The following is a 19,286-nucleotide window of genomic DNA, read 5'->3' on the forward strand; positions in this document are numbered from 1 at the left end:
CTATTTCATTTTATAAGATGTGCTATATACACACACTGCTTCCCATTAAACCTGTTTGAGGTGGGGTGTTGTGATGGTTTACTTTTCAAATACTTTCTGTTTGGGATTGGATGACTTATTTGCTCAAACTCATGATAAAATTCTTCTAATTGCTGTGGTCCTAGGGAAAACAAAATAAAGAAAGCTGGAATCATGTTTGTCCTTCAAATTGGTCAGTTGACCCAACTTTCATAATTTTTGTAATTTTTTTACACAACCAGTACTAGATAAATAGAATAGTTACTTACATTATTCATGAAAACAATTTCACTTGAGGGCTCTCATTTTAATATAAAAATTGTACAAAAAAAAATAAGCTGTACAAAAAAAAAAAAATTCCTCCAAGAATTTCCAACCTGCTCCTTTGTTTGACAGTAATTGTCTGGATTAGTTAATCTACTCTGTGAGGAGAAGGCTGGAAGCCAGCCAGTGTGCAAGCCTTGCGGTTAACTTCTTGAAATTGTGTTTTCCATGTGAAATCAAGACAGTGCAATTGCTAGGTGAATTCAAAATTCCTTCAGACTCATCTACAAAAATATGGTGAAGGATGTACAAATACTTTTTTTGCCAATGTACATGTTCTCTTCTGGAGCACAGGTTCTCTTGGCTTACAGGGTTTGACAGCTGGAAGCATCCTTCATTCACTCTCTCACTTACAGTTGATGACAATGAAGTTGAGAGAGGTGAAGTCACTTGCCCTGTAGCATTCACAGTGCTTTCTGACTCCCATTCCAGTGCTCCTTATCATACAGTCTGCTGCCAAACTCGTCCCAATATTCATCCTGAGGAAAGCTAGTTGTGGGAATCCTGAGATCACATTGCTAATGCGAGAATAACTTTAGTTTGCAGTTAAGCATTTGAAAAGCTGATAGGAAGTCACAGAAATGGAAAATGTGGCCATCACAAGACACTAATGAAGGAAGAGGAAATTCTCGAGGGGAATAGGTTCATACACAGGCTGCTCTTCTTCTGAGTTAAGCTAGCAGGAATTTTCCTGGAGAGCATCCTGGAAAGAAAAGGGAAGATTTCTTTGCTCATTCTTTCTTTTCTCAATAAGACAAGTAAACGTTGGCAACCCACCAACACGGAGAATTGGCATAATAATTCCAGGACACCTCACATATTCACCTGTCAGAGATGGGTTACTGAACACAGTTGGTAGTACCTGAAGTTCCTTGTTGAGGGAACAAGTCACGACCAACCTTTCCCTTTCCGAGAGGTTTCAGATGAAGGAGGATCCTCTCAGTCTTTGAAGATGAAGCTCCAAGAATCAGAGAAAGGTGGCATTTAGTTAGACAGGACCTCGGGCCCTTTGGTTGGGAGTATTAGAAAGAGGTTTTCTTTTAACAAAGCACATCCTCTTATATCCCAACGCTGGTTTCATGCTGCTTTCTAATAAAGGGGTTTTCTAGAAGCAGCACCTGTAATACACCAGAGCAGGACTTTCACTTGCATTTTCACAGTTAGTCTGGTTTCTTCAGGAGCCTCCAAATGTAGAGCTGCTGTTCTGTGACTGGAGTGACCGTGCCCACAGGAATTGGATCAGAGAATATGGAACAGAAGACTAAACTACACACATCATATGCAGACTTAGCTGCCCCAGACCTTGCCACGTGTGTGTCAGGTAGTGAGCTGCGCTGGATGGTACTAAGCACCTCTCTTTAGAGCCAGAATCTCCACTGATAACTGGTATGTTCAATACCTTAGCTTATTGTCACCATTGGTTCAATAAATATTCACTTTACGCTTTATTAGGCACTCTGTTGGGCAGTCTTTAAGCTTCCAAGAGTAGAATATGTGAACTCTCTGCTTTCCAAAACTTTTTGGGGGTTTCCTTTCCTTCTTCTTCTCCAACCTCTTGTCCCATTTTACCAATATTAAGAACAGATTCAGAGTAGAACAGAATGGACACAAAGTATCTTCCAGGGATTTTGGAGCCTGGTGTGATATATGTTTAACTGTTACGTCTGCTGATTACTAACGGAGACAGAGCCTCAGATTCTCTGCTGCTTTGAAAGGTGGAATGCTAGCATATGGATTCCGCACCGCACTCTCCTTTTAACTAACCTGCGGGAGCACCTGTGTCAGGCTGAATTGTTCCAGAACAGCATATCAATTAGGCAAGCAGAGGCTGGAGGGGTTTTTTGCAAACCATCCTACCAAATGCTTCTCTCCAATTTTGTCTGTTGGCATTTCTACTTCAGACCTGTCACCTTATTACCTGAAATAATGGCCACTTAAGAAAAAAGCAACAGAAATAAGTAAAGAATACAGAAAATCATCCCTTTCTTCTTCCAAAACTCCCCTTAACCAGCAAACCTTTGGAAGCTACTAAATATCCAGAAATATCCCAGTGGCAGAGCTGAGTAAAAGCTATATATATTTCCATATTATCTGTGTTGTTGGAACACACTCTGCTATGCTATAGTAACAAAGTAGCAGGGGTTCAACCTAATAGAAGCTTATAGCTTGCTCATGCAAAGTCTGATGCAGGTCAGCAGGGCTCTCCTCCGTCTGGTGTCTCAGGGATCTAAGGTCTTTCCATTCTGTGCTGCTACCATTTCAACACTTGGCTCCCAGGGATACAGCGAGCATGGGAGACTCTTAACTGCCTTAGAACAAAAATGGTATGCCTTTTTACTCAAAGTCCACTGGGCAGTGTTGGTTAATTGATCTTGAACTACTTTCAGGGCAACCTGAGTCTTCCCATGTGCTCAGGAATGAATACCCAGATGTGGTAAGCACTAGATATCTCTAGGGCTTCCATCAATGGCCCATCTCATACACTGTGAAGCCAGTGTTTTCATTACAACCATCTTCACAATTGTTAGCAACTGCCACATCTGACAAGTAGCCAGTCCCACTGCTTCAGAGCCAGTGACCTCACCATAACCTCAAGGCCCTGCCTCCCAGGCCCACATGAGGGACCAGGGTTTCTCATCACCACTTTCAACAGCATCATGGCATTGCTATTTGACCTGGAGATTTAGATTAACTTCTGCTGTACCAATACAGTCACCAAAACATCAAGAGTAACAAGAGAAGGAAACTTAACTCTCCAGGATCTCTTACAGTGTAAGAAATCAGGTCTTGGTGAGAAAAATACTTTCATAAATTGGTTGCGTATATAATTCACAAGTGTTGAGGAATCAGGTGTTAGACATAAAACTGAAGTGATCACAGAGGAGGGAGAGAAAAGGCAAAAAGGGTGGCATTTTCTGGTAAAAGACTGGGGGGATTCCTAGAAGGGGGTCCTATCTCAGAGAATGATTCTCCAATAAAGCTGCTAAACTGAGAAACAGGCTTCAGAATGACCTTCCATGAAAAAAATGGCGTGGACTAGGGAGGTGACATTCGGGCGGTGAGGAGAAGGGAGGCTGAAGGAAGGAAGTATAAGGAAAAGAAATTGCAGGAAGGACTCTGAATTCTTCCAAGGCCACGGAATGAGGATTCCAGTCAAATTTGACCAGATCCTCTGGGCAGGAGCCCAGCTGACACCTGGCTCACATAGTAAGGACCTTACCTCGACTGGGTGTGGACTGGTGAAGCCCTCCAGCCATGCCACAGGAAAGGAGGGGTAGCTGGGGCAGAGTAGTTGACTCGTTTCATGCCACCCTTTAGGTGTATCAACCTTACATCTCCTGAACACCTGCAGTGAAAGTAACCTACTTTCACCTCTTAGAAAACATCCCAGTTGGCCGTATATCATATGGGAATTGTGTGTAGCTTCCTCCAGCTCCCCTCCCCTCTGCTCTACACACACGCCTTGACAACTAGGACCTAGAGAAATGTGCCTTGTCCCCACGACTCAGCACCGTGTCTGGCCTACCATGGAAACTTACTCACCTTCTTCCCTAACCTATAAGGTGGGGGTGGCGACAGAGATCACACAGGATATAGGACAGGTAGTGTGGCATAATGATTGGCAGCAGGGCTAGGGCATAGGATCACACTGGTGTGTACCACAGTTTTGACCCTAATTTCTAAGAAGAGCAATCATCTCAGGGCTGTGCTAGAGACTATGTGAGAAAAATAATATAAAACTGTGTGTAAGAGCTGGCATATAGTGAGCCTCAGTGAGTGCTGTCTGCTCGAACAGGTAACGCCCTCTGAGAGTGTGAACAGCAGAAAAAAAGTATCTTGGAGGTGAATCACCCGGAAATCAGCTCAGCTCAACTGAGGAAATACTGGGAAAAAAACAAATCGGCACCGGGAACCCTCCAAGTGACCTGGAGCAAGAAGGTCTCGGCATGAGAAAGTCCTCTTTGTCTTAGTGAGAGACTTAGCAACTGTTGAGAGATGCAGGGATCAGCTAAGTGGACTCGGAGATGTGGGAAGGTTAGGGGAAGGCAGAGGCACTTCCCAGAAATCTGGAAATTACACAAATGGCAGAGATTATCAGTGGTAGCCAGCGTGCTTCCCACTTCTTTCATAGGACTTGTTTTTTGCAGGTACTGGCTGACAGAATAGCGACAGCTAGGTATGGCCCTAGACCAAGGCCCAGCCCATGGGATATAACTGAAAGTGTGTGCTGCAGCTTCTGGGAACCTTCTTTAAGAGATAGCAGGTGTCTGCCTTTTGCCACATCTTCCTCATTCCTCTTTCTTGCTGGTGGGAATGCAGGCATGATGGGCAGCGCTACAGCAGTCTTCTTGGACCTAGAGGTGTCCTGGGGAATGGAAGCCCATGTGGAACCACAAGAAAGAAGAAGCAATGAGCAATGGAAGCCAGACACCCCAGCGTCCAGGGTGTTAGATAAGCAAAGTCGCCCTTACTCCAGAGGAGACAGAGAAAAGAGGGAGGGTGGTGTCCAGATTTTTGTGTAAGAAAGAAATAAACCTCTATCTTGTTAAAGCCACAGTTATTCTGGATCTCATTTTATGCTCAGTCCAACTCAATCCTCAAAGGTAGTAACTTACTCTACCTATGTGGCCGTTGATGACATTTCCACTTACCAGCCTTGGCTGTTCATTATATTTCTATTCAATTGTTCTGGGATGCTAGCATTTATTATAACATTAATCTTATTTTAACAGTGTTATAATCTCACTCCCATTTAACTGCTCTTCAAAATGAAGATTAAATGTCAGTTCTACTGTTGTCCATCTTGCCTGGATATTGTAACAGTTTTCACAGACCAATTTTTTTTTTTTTTTTTTTTTGAGATGGAGTCTCGCTCTGTCGCCCGGCTGGAGTGCACGAGGTCACGATATCGAGACCATCCTGGCTAACACGGTGAAACCCCATCTCTACTAAAAAAATACCAAAAAAAAAAAAAAAAAACTAGCCAGGCGAGGTGGTGGGCGCCTGTAGTCACAGACCTATTTTAAAACAAGGGGGGATTTGGGGAGCTGAAATGGAGCTTCACAATTTTGCCTAGAGCTGGCCTAAGGAACACCTTATTCAGCAGTGGGAACACATACAAAGAAAATCTTATTTTAAAAGGACTCTTGCCTCCCTTCATCCAGAAGAACTTCATCTCCTAACACGAAGTTGGCATTCTCTGTTACTCACCCAATGTAAATTGGTTTTCCTTCTGGGTGAGCACTGATTTGCAGAGATCACTGGGTGCAGGGCAGCTCTTGATCCCGAGCGGCGTTGGCAGCAGCCTCTCTGCATGTTCAGACAGCTCCTCTGCGACCGCACACTGGGAAAGACAGCCTGCTGGCTCTCCGGACCGTGCTACGGACCCAGGCCGGAGAAGGAGAAAGGAAGGCAGGAGAACTGATCCCAGCCAGATGGTGCTCGGCACTGCCACATGCCATTGTCCTCCTGACTGATGGGAGGTCAGTCACCTGGTAAGGGCTGGGGCCCTCACCCCTCTGCTATGACTGCTGTTGTCCGGCATGCTTGGGATTCGAACTCATCTACTAATTAGTTGGAAGGGAAGTTTTTTTTTTTTTTTTTTTTTTTTTTTTTTTTTTTTTTTTTTTTTAACACTTTTTGTGTTTCGGCTGCTTTATTCTTTCACCAGCCTTCCCAGGTATGAGTCTACGTAATCTTCATAACAGCTTTTAGAAAGTAGGCATGGGGCCGGGTGCGGTGGCTCAAGCCTGTAATCCCAGCACTTTGGGAGGCCAAGACGGGAGGATCACGATGTCAGGAGATCGAAATCATCCTGGCTAACACAGTGAAACCCCGTCTCTACTAAAAAATATGAAAAACTAGCCGGGCGAGGTGGCGGGTGCCTGTAGTCCCAGCTACTCGGGAGGCCGAGGCAGGAGAATGGCGTAAACCCTGGAGGCGGAGCTTGCAGTGAGCTGAGATCCGGCCATTGCACTCCAGGCTGGGTGACAGAGCGAGACTCCATCTCAAAAAAAAAAAAAAAAAAAAAAAAGAAAAAAAAAAAGAAAGAAAGTAGGCATGGAAGACACTGTTCTCAGTATTTCAAATGGAGGAAATCAAGGCTCTGAGAGTCGCCTCCTATAACTTCTGTAGCTGGAGCCCTGCTACCTCTTTCCTGGCCCCAGGACAGCCGGGAAGCTACACAAGTGCATGGATAGCAGCTGGGATGGGAGGCTGGCAAGAGGCTCTGGGCTTCTCCCTGCAGGCTGCCTTCCCTGGCCCCGCCTCTGCTTGGAGTCCCCAACAGGCAATGTCCGCCCCACCAAGACAGAGATCTGGGGCTTCACACTTCACCTTGCCTGCCCCTCCGAGGGCCCAGCAATTACTCGAGAATCTGACTTTGGTGATTTAATTGCTTTTCCCTTCAATAGGAGAAATAGATGTAAATTCTCCTTTTGTTCTTTTACTACCTCCGGAGTGGTAAATGCTACCTACAGCCAACAAACACGGGCATCCACTGTCTCTTCAATGCCTCTTCCATGAGACATTTGAACTGCAATAAGAGGTGTATTATGTAGAATGAATAACCAAGGGGGCCAAGAAGGGCCGAGACTGAAGAAAGAAGTCAACATGTGAGTGTTCTCCGGCACAGGCCCCTCCATGGAGCCGGCAGCCGGCTATGCAGCCAGTGGACTCAGATCCACAGCTCTTGGGCGGATTCAGGACTGCGCAAGCACCGCAGAAGCCAGGGAGCTGGTGTCCTGGGCATCCTGGCAGTTCTTTTCATGTGGGCACAAATGAGCAATGCGCACCAAGCTGCGCCATCTCCTCTGCTGCGATTTCGCTGCCGAAGAGCCGAGGAAGGTTTAGGATGCAATTAACAGAGCGGAGTGACCTGTGACGGGGTTAACCTGCGGAACGGAGGCAGCCATAAATCAGCATCCCGGCCTCACGCACGCGCCAGCAGAGGAAGTCACGCAAGGGCCTTAAGTCAGCCAAATCGACAGCATCAACAGATCTAGACGGTGTTTTCTCTTCTAGAACCTAGAATAGGTCTTTAGAGACAGATGGACGCTTGGTTTCCGAAAACTGTAAAGCAGGGAGGCAAGATGCAATATGCACAGAGAATTAACGTCAGTTGTGTTTATGGCTTTTTTTTTTCTTGCCAAAAAAGAGTAGATTCCTCATTCTCATGTGGTGAAAGATGTGGTCTGTTTTCTTTAAAATCTAATCATACTTTTGGTAACAAAATGGAAAAATATGAACATTCCTTTGTTTTTTTTTTCAGAATTGATAAAAGCTTATGTATGAACAGATATTAAATAACCGTGATGTCAAAAAAGCAAGACCATTTGTTGAATGCTTATTATGTGCCAGGTATTAACCTACCTTACCTCTTTCATTTTTTCACACTTTTCAGAGGCAGATTTAGTGGGGACCATTTTACAGATGATGAAACGGAGGCCCATAAAAATGAAATCAGTTTTCTAAAGTCACACAACTAATTAGTGTAAGAAATAGAATTCCAAAGCTCAGAAGATACAAATTGAAAAGTTACTATTTACCATGGAATTTTCATACTAGTTCACATCAGTATTGGTAAGAATTTTACACAGGTTAAAGGTGTCATGGTATAAACTACCTAACTGTTTTTTTAGTTAGTTTGTTTGTTTGTTTGCGACAGGGCCTCACTCTGTCGCCCAGGCTGCAGTGCAGTGGCACAATCTCAGTTCACTGCAACCTCTGTTGCCTGGGTTCAAGTGATTCTCCAGCCTCAGCCTCCTGAGTAGCTGTGAATACAGGTGCCCACCACAATGCTCGGCTAATTTTTGTACTTTTCGTAGAGACGGGGTTTTGTCATGTTGGCCAGTCTGGTCTCGAACTCCTGGGCTCAAGTGAGCCGCCCACCTCAGACTCCCAAAGTGCTGGGATTACAGGCATGAGCCACCATGCCCAGCCTTCCTGACTGTTCTTGAGGACTGATCCTGTGTGGATTATCTGACTTGCACTGTTTGAGAGAGTCATCAAATCCTCACGGTGAGAACTCAGCATGTATTGTTCTTGCTACTCCTTCATGAATCCCTCTTGACACCCCTGCTGCCTCTGTATTTCCATACCCACTGTAGAGGTAAAGAAAGTAAGGTTCAGAGTATGTAACTTACCCATTATCTCACACAGCAAAGAAGTGCCAGAGCCAGGGACACACTGAAATGCTCCCGAATTCTAAAGCCCACATCTCTCCCACTTCTTCACACAGATTCCATCAATAATTAAAAACAGAAGAGAGCCTGTGGCTGTGCCTTCCAGACTCCTTTATCTACTTATTTTAAAATAGAGTTAAGCCGGGTGCAGTAGTATGCACCTGTAGTCCCAGCTACTCAGGAGGCTGAGACAGCAGGATCATGTGAACCTAGGAGTTCAAGGCTGTAGTGAGCTATGATCACATCACTGCACTCTAGCCTGGGCAACAGAGTGAGACTGTCTTAAAAATAATAGTAATAATAATAACAGTAATAATAATAGAGTTGACCAAAGTCAGACGTAGGTAGGGAAGGAACCAGGCAGGTAGACTCCAGTCTTGTGAATGCCCAGTGGCTGAATGTCCAGAAGTTTCCACCACAAAGAAGGGAGGCCAATACCTTGGGTGTTGAGGCTGCAAAAGGGATATCATAGCATTTCATGCAGAAAACTACACATGGATTCAGGGAAAGAAGATTTGGATAAAAAAGGATTGGACCTTTGACGTGAAACGTGAGCTCCGAAAGGCTCACAAGTGGCCAGGGTTACTAAATAATTAATCAAGAGCAGGCGAGTGGCAGTTTGAAATGTAAATGGGATGGAGGAAGGTGTGATGCTGTCATTCAGGAGAGGCTGATGTGGCTGGAGCGCTGAGCCACTGTACCAGCTCCCGGGAAGGCATGGGCACAAAGGAGCAGCAAGGCCGTCCGACAAAGGGCCCCAGAACCCCTAATTCTTGCCTTTGACCTGCGGTTCACTTTCATGTCTCTGTCCCCAAAGAGATGTTAAAAAATGATGAAGAACTGGCTAGGCATGAGGGAGGGGAAGCGAAGCCATCTAAAGAAATGTTACCTGTGTCAGGCAGCAGCCGACACACTTGAGAACACCTTCTATTTTCCTTACATTTTCCTGCTTCTTGAAAAAAAAAAATGCACCTTTTGTCTGTCCTCTCCCCCTTTCTTCCCAAATTCTCTAGAGTTCTTCCTGCAAGTGGTTCTGTGTGACTCAAAGGCAGACAACAGCTGCAAGCAAAGGAACCAAAAAGAAGATTGACAACAGGAAAAGGGGCAGGTGAGAGAGAGTCCCTTTACTTTATCAAACCAGAAAATGCCGTGGCTTAAATAGCAAGAAAATAAAGTCTGCGGAAGATGAAATGTCTCTCTTCTGACTAAACAGTGATCAAAAATCTCTGTTCTAGAAAAAATATGACTGCTTGGCAGTCAAATCACAGCATCTTAGATCCGGAAGTAACGCTCACGCGTAGCATAGCCTGATACTTAGTGGGTGCTAGATTTATATTCATTCTTTTTCTGTGTCCCTTTCCTTGTCTATTACACCTTCCTGCACAGGCCAGCCAGCCTCCCCTTAAATCGGCTATTCTCTCCAAGCCTCAGTGTAAGCTCTGGAAAGCAGAGACAATCCTGGTGCCCACCTGGTAGGGCTGTGCATGTCAAGGGCTGAGCCCATGCCTGGCACGGGTGTGAGGTGGAGTAGTGATTGTCGTGTTTGTTATTCCAGACTTAGGAAGCAAGATGTGCACTACTTGGTTTTTTTGGGGAAACCGCCAACACTTCTGGGCAGCAAAAGCACAGGGTTCCAGGCAGCGGGGGCAGGAGAGGCGGCTAGTGAGGAGAGGTGAGCCAGGGCATCTGCTGTGTGAGAAGGGACTTGCTGAGGCCTGCGGAGGTTGGAGGGGGAGGCAAGGGTGGCACAGCTCCCACTGGAGAGCAGGCTCAGGAGGTCCTCACTAGATGCCCTGAGGATGGGCATGGAGGGAGGGAGTGGAGAATGTAAAGGAAGCTGAGGAGTGGGGCCATTTGTGCTCCCCAGTACCACCTCACTGCCTAGACCAGGTGCAAGGGGACTGGGAGGAGTAGGGGCCACACTGCCAGCTCCTACAGGGGCTGAGTCTACGGAGGAGGTTTTTAGCAGCCTGGAGGTAGAACTGGTGTTTTCTGCTTCTTCTCCCTCCTGACAGCTGCTCCCTGCCTCCTGCCCCTTTCCTTCCTCTCCATTCCTCTCTCTCCCCGTCTCCCTTCTCCTCTCCCTTGCTTTAGCTTTCTTACCTTCTCTTGCAGAACAAAATCAGAAATGAGTGCCTCCCCTGGAAGTCCCCACCCACCATATGGGCATTTCCATTCATTTTCCTGACATTTCTGCATTTTGCAGGAGGTTGTGACCATGCAGGCCAGGGCCGGGGGCAGGAGCAAGGGCAGCTAAAAGGAGGCAAGGGCAGCTCTGTATGGTTCTAGGGGGTTCTGCTCCCAACCCACCTCCCTCTCTTCACCCTGCTGCACCCATGCCCATTACTTCAGATATTGGCCAAATGGAAATCTTTTGACTTGCACAGCTCTGGCTCCTTTCTGAATAGGATCTCATAGAAATACACAAAAGTAGTCCATAATGGAAATAAAAATAGAATAGAGCCAAGTGCTGTAGCTTTTCCTCTTATGTAGTACAAATTGCTATGAGGTAAACATTGTTCCAAATTTAAAATCCTAGTTCTTAATGCCTTTCCATTCAGGGAGACAGTATCACCTAACTCTTAAGCTCATGGACACTTCCTTTCCAAGAATTTATTACATGTGGTGTGTATTTCTTTAGGAAGTTTATCTACTTCATAATGTTAAGAGTCTATAGGCCAGGACTTCTAAAACTCAGTAATTTAACTATTTCTGCCATAAAATATACATACAGAAATTGTATCAGCTAGAAAAATATTAATTTTGAGAAATTGAAAGTTAAGTTAGATTTGATTGGGGGAATATTTTCCAAACAAAAGAAAATCATCCTAAAGTCAAAACTCTGAGCTTTTTATTATATTGCAAGGAAAGCATGTAGAGGAATTGGGTTGTTTAGTGTGTGTGTGTGTGTGTGTGTGTGTGTGTCTACTCAAAGAACTATAGATTTACACACAAAGCATTGTAACCAGTTTCATCCCCATCTAGTATGCAGTGAGAAGTTTGTAGCTTAACCTTGAGTGAGGAGGATTTAAGTTCAATATCAAAAAAAGAGTTCTTGGCAATGAGGGTTATAAGGACATTTGTAGAGGCTGCCTAGAGGGACTGGCCCACCCTCCCCTGGAGAGCTGTGCCACTTGTGTAGATTCAGTCTAAGATGAAAGCCAGGAGAAAATTTCCCAGGTTATCTTATCCCATAAACCCTCCCCAGGACTGCCTGGACTTCCACGTGGTTTAAAGGGTAGATTGAGTGCACCAAGGCCAGAGGCCAGCCAAGACACTTGCCAGCATGGGATCTTGAGCAAGTCATATGCTCAGAATCAATTTTTCAGTTACAGGAGAAACATGGTAAGAACCGTACATCCCTCCTAGGTTTGTGGTGAGGCTAACGAGGGTGGAAAAGTGCCTATCAGGGTGGAACCTCCTGCAAGTGTTGGTCACTAGTAGGTGCTGCATGAAATTCACAGATGGAAGATCATGATGCCTGCCCCCAAAGGGATTTAAAACCTTCAGAGGTCCAAGGCGGGTGGATCACAAGGTCAGGAGTTCGAGACCAGCCTGGCCAATATGGTGAAACACCATCTCTACTAAAAATACAAAAATTAGCCAAATGTGTTGGCAGGAGCCTGTGGTCCCAGCTATTCAGGAGGCTGAGGCAGAGGTTGCCGTAAGCTGAGATCGTGCCACTACATTCCAGCCTGGGTGACAGAATGAGCCTCCATCTCCAAAACAAAAACAAAAAACCTGCAGAGGTACTAATAAAGTTTGCAAGTCCTTGGTCTAAGTTGCAAATTTTTTCTCCACACCTGGGAAATCTGTTAAGTTGTACAAATAAGTAATTCAATGGCTGAAGTACCACATATCTCATCTTAAGTGATCGACAAGTTCACGCCAAACCCCAACAGCCCAGGGCTAAGGAAGGCTACAGTGTCCATGTGAGCAGTGACTTTCAGCTAAACTTAGACTCAGTATCTGTCCATACAGAGGATCAAACACCCCAGAGTTCCACCTAGAGGAACTTCCCTAACTGACCCCATGAGTAGGACCCCTCGGTGACATTCCCGCTGTGAGAAAGCCTGCCAGACCCATCAGGGTCTTCATGCCAGAAAGGATGCAGCTCCAGGAAGTTCTGGCTCTCGTGGCCAACTCTGAGGTGGCAACCCCTCAAAATCTGACTGGGGAAAAGGCCAGTGCAGCAGTGCAGGCCTCATGAGCAAACACCACCACCGACTCGCCTTTGGAGTGCACTTCCTCTTTCCCCTCAACATCCCTGTCGTTAACTGACTGAAAGCCACACTCACAATGAGAACAATATCTGGATGTCTCTGGTCATCATTTCGCTTTCCTCTGAAGCTAGAATAATTATCCTACAGGTGTCAGCTGTGGCAGAAGGTGGCAGGAGTTTGTACCACAAGAATATTCCCAGGGGTTGCAGTGAGCCGAGATGACGTCACTTCACTCCAGCCTGGGAGACAGAGCAAGACTCCATCTCAAAAAAATTAAAAATAAAAAAAAAGAAAGAAAGATACCACGTGTTCTCATTCACGTGTGGGAGCTATAAAGGCGACCTCATGGAGGTAGAGGATAGATGACAGCTACCAGAGGCTGAGGCTGGGAAGGGTAGAGAGGAAGGAGGGATTAAAAATGGGTTGATTAAGGGGTACAAAACCACAATTAGATAGAAGAAATTAGATCTGGTGTTCCATAGCACAGTAGGGTGACTATAGTTAACAATAATTTATTGCATATTTCGAAATAACTAGAAGAGTAGAACTGAATGTTCCTAACACAAGGAAATGATAAATGTTTAAGGTGACGGATATCCCAATCACTATGATTTGATCATTACACATTGTATGCTTGTATCAAAATATCACATGTATCCCATAAATATATACAACTAAGATGCATTCATAAAAATTAAATTAAAATAAAAGGGCCGGGCGTGGTGGCTCAAGCCTGTAATCCCAGCACTTTGGGAGGCCGAGACGGGCGGATCACGAGAGCAGATCGAGATCATCCTGGCTAACACAGTGAAATCCCGTCTCTACTAAAAAATACAAAAAGCTAGCCGGGCGAGGTGGCGGGCGCCTGTAGTCCCAGCTACTCAGGAGGCTGAGGCAGGAGAATGGCGTAAACCCGGGAGGCGGAGCTTGCAGTGAGCTGAGATCCGGCCACTGCCCTCCAGCCTGGGCAACAGAGCGAGACTCTGTCTCAAAAAAAATTAAAAAAATAAAAAAAAAAAAAGAATATGTCCAAGGATAGAACCTCAGGGGTAAGGTAGTATCCGGATGAGAACTTACTGGGCGCAATAAGTTCCCCACCCATCTTGAGGATGGAACTGAGGACAAAGCTGACCTAGCTTGTCCCCACTGACCATCCCTTCCCTGTTGCTGGTGTCTTTCCACCACATAAGGCTCAGGCCCCTGAGATGGCAAGAAACCTCCAATTTACAGGAGCCACAGGACACACCTCCAACACCCGGTGGAATGAGCCCCCACCAATTCCCAGCCCATAGACACAGGGAGGCCTCACTTTCTGGAATCCAAGTACGGTACAACCTACCATCTTCCACCAGAGCCATCTCAGGTGTCTCGCTCTCATCACTAAGAATTTAAAGTATGATGCCTTTTTTGCATAAAGTAAAATTCAGGACAAATAAAAATGTTTACGGTCTACATATCTTTAGGAGTTATATGTAAAATACACATATACAGAATGTCTTCAGTACACAGGAAGGAAGGGTAGCAAAATGCTTTCTCGGTGGCATTGCCTCCTCCACCAACTACTCACAAAATAGTGAAAAATGAACATCCTGCTAGATCCTTTCCTGAGGATATGTGTGGAAAGGATAGAGGACTATATCTCTCTCTCAACCCCAATCCAGGACACCAGCTGCATGCACATGGCCTCAGATGCCATCTCTCTGGGTCAGCCTCTGTCTGTCCTGGGCTGGTAGATGGTTCCTCAGCCCCAGCCTGGCAGGGTCAGCTGCAGCTGGAGAGACAGTTACTGCTCAAACTTGAACGAGGGCTCCACCACCTGAACTGAGGTTTTTGCTCCTGAGCTTACTAGATCGATGTTTGCATTCCTAAAGCTTAATGACTGCATGTTGCTTATCACTGTTATAGAGAAAAGATACTCCTGACGCATGCCATAACCTACTTGAATGTGAGACATTTCCATTTAGAAAGAGCCCATGAACTCAGCCCTGGCCCTCTCTCTACCTGGTACCTCTTCCTTGAGCTTCCCCAAAACTCACACTCCTTTACCAAAGTGCCTAAAAAGAGTGGAAAATGAAATCATTAAAACTCAAGAACTCAGGAAGAGGGCATGGGCCAGAATATAACATGTTCTGTACTCAGAATCCAAATATTAGAGCTCGAAAACCACACTCACCCATGAACAACGGTGCAACCAGGAACCAGCCTTTTTACCTGAGTCCCAGTTTTCCACGCTCATAGCACAGATGTTCCCAAATGCTCTCTGCCTTCCAAGGATCTAGGGGTAAGGCTTAGATAACGTAAAGCACTTGGTACCCAGACCAGGCCCCGCCCCCACACAAAGTGCGCAGTGCAGGTTGATTGTAAAGTACTGAGGGAGCATCTGCTAAAATCACACCACTGATGACAGCAGTCAGGGGTTTAACGCTGCTAAAAAGGCCGCACCAACCTGTAAAAGAGATGGCAAGATCCTCGCTCTTCTCTGAAGCCACACACTTTGCCTGTCCCTGGAGCTTGCTCTCTGCTGGAGAACCTGGAGCTGGTCTCCAGAATACAACTTCTCTTAGCCTTTAAAGCCAGGGCGCAGAGAGGCACTACCAGAATACCAGATTACTGGGGAGGCAGGGCAGCCGAGGCTCCAAAATGGAGGAGGAACCCCTTGCTCACAAACCAGGACCTGCTGCCTGCCTGGAAGGGCTCTAGCAAGAGATGAAACCTCTTAAGCCACAGTTGAGGAAAAGGATCAGACAGTGAGCTCCTCTCCGGCCCAAAGCGCAGTGAGGACACGACCACACATGGATAGGAGTGCTCTCCTGTGACCAGGACAGAGCTTGGCACTAGGAGGTGCTCACCAAGTACCGATGAATACCTGAATGCCCTAGGTAGAGGACGTGTCGCTTATGCCAGCCCCAGGGTACTAATGGAATAGCCACAGAAAGCCCCAGGATGCAACTGTCCACAGCAATGGGCAGTAGAGGGAGGAGGGTCTCCAGGGGAGAGAAGTGGCCAAAGAGCCTCTGTCTGCTTCCTGCCACTGCCCACAGCCAGCCCTGCAGCAGCGTCTCTGGCTCCCTTCCTCAGCCACATTGCTGAACAGGCAGGCCCGGCTGTGGCACAGTCTGAAACGCCCAGGCACAACACAACTGCTAAATTCTCGCACTCCCTGGACTCAGCTCAGCCCCACACCGCGCATTCTTACTCTCCTGTTCTGGGGACAGATTTTACAGCCCGTTCGCATCTTCCCAAGCCTCGCTCAGATCTGGGCACATGGCACAGGAAAAAGTGCCGCTGAGCGGATCTAAAGAACAGCGGGTGTCGGGGAGCCGGAAAGCAGGAATCATCTCAACAATCCGTCTCTGGATTGGGAGGAAGAACATGTTGCTAAACACATTTGCTCACTGCTAGGGAGGCGGCGCCTCCTCTGAAAGAAGCCACTCCCTCTTCCCTCAGCCTGCTCCTGGCTTTACTGCTCCTCTCAGTCACTGCCGTTGCTGTCACCTCTCATGAAAATCTGCCCCCTTCTCTCTCTCTTGTTCTCTCCCCTAAGTCCTGCCTACCTTATTAACACTTTCCAAACACGTCTCCAATCCACTCCTCTCCCTCTCCCCAGCTCCAGGACACCCTCACAGCTGCATCTGTGGACTGCCTCAGTATCCTCCCTGCTGCTCCTGCGGCCCACAACTCACCAGCTTCTGTCCTTCCTTCTCATCCATAGACCAAGATGTCCCAAAACGTTCTTTGTGAACAGTGAATCTGACAGTGCCTTCCGACGATTGAAGACCACTTGCGACTTTCCACCTCCCGTGTTCTCAGCCCAGGCTTCCCTTCCCCCAGCAACACCAAACTACCACCTTCTGAGCACTCACCAGAAACCCTGCTAAGCGCTTTCATGAAACTTCCCATCGAATCCGCACAACATCACTGGAAGGAGGCATTGCCGTCTGCGTTTTACTTGTGAGGAAGCTGAGGCTGGAAGGGCTCCATCATTTGTAGACAGCAAGGCAGTAGCCCAGCTGGGATCCTCAGCCAGACAGGCCCAGGCCTACGGGCGCTGGCCCTTCCCACCTCCAGTGGCTCCCAGGGCCACTTAGAAGTTTCAAGTCCTCCCCAGCTACCCAAGGTGAACTCTAAGGAGTTTCTCACTCCCTTCCAGGTGTCCCCATAACTAAAACATGTGTCCCTCCGCAGCTTAGTTGTACGTCTGTTTTTCTCCCCAGGCTGGATGCCTTGAAGATAAGAATCATGGGGAGTCCCTAATGCTTAGCACAGAGCTGAACTCAGGAGGGTTAATTGAATTAATTAATGGTCAGCAAAATGAATGAGTGGATGAATGAATATCACACATTCAAGTGATCACATTTCCCCATCTCTTCCACAATAAGGCTCAACTGATTGGCTTGGCCATGTTAGGAATGTTGGAAATAGGTTTACTGGTTACAGAAGAGTATCAGAACAAGGTGAAATTTTCAACATTTAAAGGTGGAATCGCCCTTACAATAAACGTGTTGTGTTTTTGTCAGCATTGTCACTGTTGTTGTTTACTACGAAATGTCACCATGCTTGAATCTTAAGCAGATGGGCTTGGGCTCCATTCATAATTTTCTTGCTTTAGAAAAACTTTTGATCACAGAAGGGGACCTTAGCGCTTGCCAAGTGCCAGAGCCCAACAGCAGCTTTGGTCTCAGCACAGGTGGATGCGATTTTCCTTACCGGTGACCTGTCCACGAGCTGCCTGTGCAGTTTATCCCACTGACAATGTGGGTGAAGGATGAAGCCAGGGCTCACCCTTCTAAGGGGGACATTGAGATTCCTGGGCATTGTACCAATTCAGCCATATGTCACCCCAGAAAGTAACTGCTTTTTCCATATATGATCATAACTAATGTCGCAAAGCCTGTTTTGCCTGGATCCTTTTACAGAACCTATGCAAAATATGCTGTGTGCTTTCACTCCAGATTTCTTTCTTAGGATGAATGGCTCTGCGCATACACGGGAACAAGCTCTTATTCTGTTCATCAGGAATGATCATTATTCCATAGGCTAATTCCCTGTGCATTAGTTATATGGGGTGAAGTTCTGGCTTATACACAGGAGCTGATGGAAACAGAGATCCTAGTGGCCAAATACATCCTAATATTCTCCTTTCAATTCTTTCATTTTTTCTGTCTTTACCTTTTAGAAAATGTTAATGTATTCCTGATGAATTCAGTGTGAAAAAAATATGTTTATCAGCTTGGGTTTAAAATTTTTATTCATAATAAGAATATAGTAGCACTGCCAAGACCCTCCAAAGTCAATCCTCAGATCTTCACCAGCTCTTTGGGGGCATCGTAAACAAGCTGACCATGCAGAAGAGTTACAAAAAAGGGGTTCCCATGCCAAAACAATAGCAAGTGTATTTTCCTTAGGTGTTGATGCTTTGTTCTTGCTATGAGTGAGGGCTGAGGGAAGTGTGCTGTGGTAGCAATAAGCCTGCAAGTTGTCACGTGGTAACTGCATAAGTTGTGCCTTTAGCCAGGGCCAAATGGATGATAAACTTGTCACTGCTAACTGGCTCTAGTTATTTGGAGCAAACCACACTTTTTCTTGCAAAATCACACACTCAATTTCTTGACTACGTTTCCTCATCTATAAAATGGGAGAGAGGTAAGATAAGCTCTGTGGCCCTTTTGCACTCTGCGATCTCGTAAGTGCCTTTGCATTTCCATCCAGCCCCGCCCCACCCCATCCCACCCGGAGGGTGGATGCCCACAGTCCTCCACCCCAGCCCTGCCAGCATTGCAAAGCCTGCTGAGGATTTGCACAAGTAAACCCACCTCAGCAGCTTCACTGCTCCCCTTAGTAAATAACTGCATACAGAAACCCTGCAGGTTCTCAGGCTGCAGCCAGCGCCACAGCTGGGTTCTTTAGTTTGTTGTGAAAAGAATTCCAGCATGACACAGCTCCTCTCAGCACAAAGACATGCTGAAGCACTAGGAAAAAAAATTTTTAAAAGAATGCTTCTGAAAGCCAGGCAGCCAGGAGAGAGATGTAGGCTCGGACCAGCCTCCTCCCTGCCGGGGCCTGGACCTGTTGCCTGGGCTCTGCTCCTCTCAACGGTAAACAGAGCCGTTCACAAATCACCGAGGCTCAGAACGGTAGGTCTGGCCACAGGGGTGCCTCGGACGCCTCCCAGGCATCTGCAGCAAACAGTGCCGCCTGCACTGTGGTCAGATTGGGGACAGTCAGTCCCCCCATTGTTTGATTTCTAAACCTGCCTCCACCTCCCCAAGGCCTCTGAGAGCTCAGGGCTTGCAAATCAACACAACATTTAATTAACTGCACATTAAAGTTTCCGTCTTTCAAAGAAGGGAATTAGGGACATTGCACTTTCTGAAGCACTCATTAATGAAAAAATAAATTGTAAAGCCTCCCGAGTTCAGGGTGGTCCTTACCATTCTAGGTGGCTTCCTGCCTTAATGCTCAGGGCTGGGCAAGTTTCCTCAGATGAGCTGCAGTCTTCAAGGTCCCCTTCCAGACAGGCGTTTTTAACCCTCTGAGA

The 19,286-nt window shown here is 46.5% G+C and overlaps 1 long non-coding RNA gene across 1 annotated transcript; it reads right to left on the reverse strand.

Moving 5' to 3' along the window:
- Positions 1-6,717: 6,717 nt before the first annotated feature.
- Positions 6,718-18,079, reverse strand: LOC108531583 (uncharacterized). The gene is made up of 4 exons (XR_001886213.1): positions 16,432-18,079; positions 14,688-14,802; positions 9,415-9,584; positions 6,718-7,235 (listed from the first exon to the last, which is right to left on the reverse strand). It is a non-coding gene; the product is annotated as an uncharacterized LOC108531583 (long non-coding RNA).
- Positions 18,080-19,286: the final 1,207 nt, after the last annotated feature.

Source organism: Rhinopithecus bieti, unplaced genomic scaffold, assembly GCF_001698545.2.
Source record: "Rhinopithecus bieti isolate Rb0 unplaced genomic scaffold, ASM169854v2 scaffold_8783, whole genome shotgun sequence".
NCBI classification, from domain to species: domain Eukaryota; kingdom Metazoa; phylum Chordata; class Mammalia; order Primates; family Cercopithecidae; genus Rhinopithecus; species Rhinopithecus bieti.